Raw genomic sequence first — 4551 nt, forward strand, 5'->3', positions numbered from 1 at the left:
AAGTTTCTTCTCCGAGCTGTCATACTCACACCACTTTAGGTGCAAGGGAGAGAACAATCAAATTACTAGAGCGAAAGGGGGGGGGGGTGGTTTATTAAAGGCTATGCATGAAGGAACCCAGAGAAATCTGGCTTCAGGAAAAGCAGAAACAAAACAGCTAGAGGGCCCAGCCAGTCTCTATGTCTCTGTCTCTCTCTTCAGTCTCTCTCGTCAGCTTGCCCCTCTCCATTCTTCTTACTTTCTCTTGACCAGCTTCCTCTGCTTTCTCATCCTATACACAACCCAAAATGGCAGCCACATGCTAGGGTCTACATGGGCTCCTAACTTAACACCCATGACCCACTACAGCCTCCTATTGTCTGAGAATTGCTTTGATGGTCCTGTGTCATCTCCCTGAGGCAGGCTGCAGCAGTCCTAGGTCCTGGCTAACTTTAAGATTGGTTGTCCTTGGCTCAGAACTCCTTGCATTCTTCCCCATAGCTTTGACCCAAAGTGGGAGGTTACAAAGGGGTTCCGCCTTCTCTATCAGGGGCTGCGAGTAGACACAGCTTATCAGTGGGGAGCTGTATTAGTTATTACATGAACTGTGTTAGTAACAAAGAATTTGTTACATAACAGATTAACAAAGGAGGCTGTATTAGTAACAAAGGACCACAAACTGGGTGGCTTAAACAACAGAAATGTATTGTCTCACAGTTCTGGAGGCTACAAGTCTGAAATCAAGGTGTTGATAGGTGTTGATAGGTTAGCTATTAGAATTTTAATTCTAGCCAGTGAGTAACGGTACCCGGACAGGCATCCGACCGAGTGCCATGAATCGGTCCTGCATCCAGGATGGGGTTGGCTCTTAGCTCATTCCCTCCTCCCCTTCAAGACCACTGGTATCTGCCCATCCATTTCTTTTTGTGACAGAACAGAAAACATTCGACTTTGGGAGTTTTGCTCCCCCCATCTCCTGAGGGGATCACAGCCAACAGATAAGAAGGCATTTATAAACCAAGCAGCCTAGGACTAGGCCTGGTGAAGTGGCTGTGGTTCTGTCCTGGCCCTGGCTGGCGGGGATGCGGGGGGCGGGCAGGCCCCACTGTGCCAGGCTGGGTTTTGATGCCTAGAACCAGCTCAGACAACCTTCAGAGGTGGAAAAGACAGCAGTCTAATGTGCCTTTGGTGAGAGGACCTAAAAAACTCCCCCATTCACAGGCAAAAGTGTTTGTTGTGAAAGCATCCCAACTTGGCAGCAGGGAGACTCTCACCACCATTTCAGCATTGGCTCTGTGAAATTCAAGAGACTGCAGGGAGGACAACCTCTCTCCCAAGGGAGGTCTCCGACAGGACAGTAAAAGAAAGACCCCTCATCAGAGTCCAAATGAAACATTCTCAGAATTTCCCGACATGAATTAAACAAGCCGATTTTATTAGATCAATATGAAGGGATTTGAAACTAATTAACCAGTGTGGAGATCAGATGAGCCAATGACAGCGAGACAATGGAATGAAAACTTGGCTTGTCCGTAAAAGGCCTGCCTGAATTCAGACACTGTAATAACACCGGGTCTCACTCACTGTGGAGGAAATTCCCATTGCTCAGTAAAAGAAAGTAAGGTGGGTGACAAATTCACTGTCACCAGCAATCTTCTTCAGGGAATATCCTCTTCACGACACTCTGATTGATTGTCCATTCCTGGAAGGAACAGAAGGAAGCAGAAGTGATCAGAAAACATAAATATCTTTTAAGAAAGCCAGGCAGGATGCTGGAAGAACACATGTGTACAAGAGAAATAAACAAGAAAAATAATGCACTTGGGAAAATGAGTTTCCAGCAACAACGGGGTGACTGAGACAATAAAACTGGGATGGGAAACAGCGTGGAGCCTCTTACCACACAGCTTGCCTGGCAACCACATCCTCAAGGCGGAGGCAGGGGAAGCTCACGTGTGGGGGGGCCAGTTTCCTCCTCTCCTGAAACAAACATTTGGGTCAGATGAACTCTAAGGTCCCTTCTGGCCCCAAGATGCTACTATTCGTTACTACAGTAATGCCCCCTTCTCCGTGGTTTTGCTTTCTGAGGTTTCAGTTACCCGTGGTCAGCAGCGATCCGTGGTTGGCTGTGGTCCAGGAGCAGATGATCCTCATTCTGAAGGTCAACAGTATCTTCTTGTAGACTTTCTCCTGTTGCTGAAGGTCAATAGTAGCCTAACACTATGTCACGAGGCCTACCTCGTTCACCTCACTCATCTCATCGTGTAGGCATTTTACCATTTCACATCATCACAAGAGTGAGTTCGGTACAATAAGATCTTTTGAGAGAGAGAGAGACCATATTCACATAATTTTTATTACAGTATATTGTTATAATTGTTCTATTTTATGATTACTCTCTTACTGTGCATAATTAATAAATTAAGCTTTATCACAGGTATGCATGTATAGAAAAAACATAGTATACAGTTTTGATGCTTAGATAGTACTATTCACAGTTTCAGGCATCCACTGGGGGGCCTGGAACGTATTCCCTGTGTGGATAAGGGAGGACTACCGCATTCCAGAGCTACCCTGAGAGAGGCCCAGGTCAGCTTTGACAGAGAACTGGTGATAACTGCATTGTGGGAGGACAGAGTGGGGACTTCTAAATCAGGGCTAGACCTGACCTCCACGCACTCTCTTCATTTATCAGAATCTTCTCAGGACCCAGTCAGGTTGTCTCATATTATTTTATACCAGCCTAACGCTAGGCTGTCCATGTGGTGGCTCAAAATGTATGCATCCCTCATGTCTCCTGAAGTGGTGAAAAGCCCTCAGCTTTCAGAGTCAAAAAGAACTGGATTCAAATCCCCACTATATCACCAGCTAGTTGTGTGATTCTAGACTAGTCACTTCCACATAATGGAGTATTGGGCAGCCATTAAGAAGAACGAAGGGCTCTGTAAGGACTTACATGGAGAAATGTCCACAATGTATTATTTAATAGTACACCAAAAGGTGGAAGCAACCCAAGTGTCTATCAATGGATGAATGGACAAACCAAATAGATATATATATATCTATTATATCTATCTATCTATCTATCTATCTATCTATCTATCTATCTATCTATATATCTATATCTATATCTATATATATATATATATGCCCATTGGGATATTATTCAGCCTTTAAAAGGAAGGAAATTCTGACATATCCTATAACATAGATGAACCTTGAAGACACTATGCTAAGTGAAATAAGCCAGTCACAAAAGGACAAATCCTGTATGATTCCATTTATCTGAGGTGGTCAGATTCATAAAAATGGAAAGTAGAGTTGGTGGCTACTAGAGGTGGGGTGGGGGAGGGGAGAATAGGGAGGCAGTATTTAATGAGTACAGCTTTTCAGTTTGGGAAGATAAAAAAGAGTTCTGGAGATGGATGGTGGCGATAGTTGCCCAACAATGTGAATGTACTTAATGCTACTCAACTGTACACTTAAAAGTGGTGAAAATGGTAAAATTCTATGTGATGTATGTTTTCTACAATAAAAAAGGTAAATAGCAGAACAGTAAATATGATATGATCCCATTTTGGTTACAATTTTTTTCAATCTCTATATTGTCTATGAACAGAGGAAAGTCTGGAAGGATACACACCACACCGGTCACCATGGTTACTTTGGGGGAGTGGGGTTGGAAAGGGGTGCTAACGGATACTATGATTTACAACTTACATGTGTCTCAAAGCACAAGAGCTTGTGTTCAGTTTTGACAGGGCAATGCCAATCAAGTCTGACTCTCAAAAATCCCTCCGTTTCCAAAGGAAAAGGTATTCATCATAACTCTGGTTACTCCTTCCTGGAATGCAGTCTGTGGCTTTCCATTTTTTACCAAGTACAATCCAAACCCCTTAGCCTGGTATTTCAAGCCCTGCAACCAGCCTCTTATTCTTCCCTTTTAACTGCCTCCATGCGCTCGTATCACAACCATTCCCTGCTCCCTGAGCACAGTTCTTCACCTCTGTGGCTTTGACCAAACCATTCTCTCTCCCCACTGTCCTCCCCCTCGGTCTCTGCCTCCCGATACTTCATCCATTCTTCCAGGACACAGTCTCTGAATCCCTCCGGTGGAAGTGATTTCTCCTTCCTCCCTCAAGGCAATCATGACATCGAGCTCATCTCTGATTTGTCTGTGCATATACATCTTCTCTCCCCTCATGGACCCAACACTCCTTGGGAGAAGGGACTGGGCCTTACGCAGCCTGGTGTGTAAGGCACCTACCACAGTGTAATCGTACAACAGCAACAATGGGGATGGTGGGGAGAGCGCCACACGGTGCCATGCGCACAACCCCGAGTGCAAGTGCCTCCTTAAATGTCACACTCTTGGGGCGCCTGGGTGGCTCAGTCGTTAAGCATCTGCCTTCGGCTCAGGTCATGATCCCAGGGTCCTGGGATCGAGCCCCGCATCGGGCTCCCTGCTCGGTGGGAAGCCTGCTTCTCCCTCTCCTGCTCCCCCTGCTTGTGTTCCCTCTCTCGCTGCGTCTCTGTCTGTCAAATAAATAAATAAAATCTTTAAAAAAAAAA

General features: G+C 45.3%; 1 long non-coding RNA gene across 1 annotated transcript; it reads right to left on the reverse strand.

The window, feature by feature from the left end:
• Window positions 1–1393: 1393 nt before the first annotated feature.
• On the reverse strand, window positions 1394–3043 carry LOC145719485 (uncharacterized). The gene is made up of 3 exons (XR_014142410.1): window positions 2079–3043; window positions 1880–1959; window positions 1394–1681 (listed from the first exon to the last, which is right to left on the reverse strand). It is a non-coding gene; the product is annotated as an uncharacterized LOC145719485 (long non-coding RNA).
• Between the last annotated feature and the right edge of the window lie 1508 nt (window positions 3044–4551).

Source organism: Leptonychotes weddellii, unplaced genomic scaffold (genome assembly GCF_054177405.1).
Source record: "Leptonychotes weddellii isolate Sample4059 unplaced genomic scaffold, ASM5417740v2 HiC_scaffold_4794, whole genome shotgun sequence".
Taxonomy (NCBI): domain Eukaryota; kingdom Metazoa; phylum Chordata; class Mammalia; order Carnivora; family Phocidae; genus Leptonychotes; species Leptonychotes weddellii.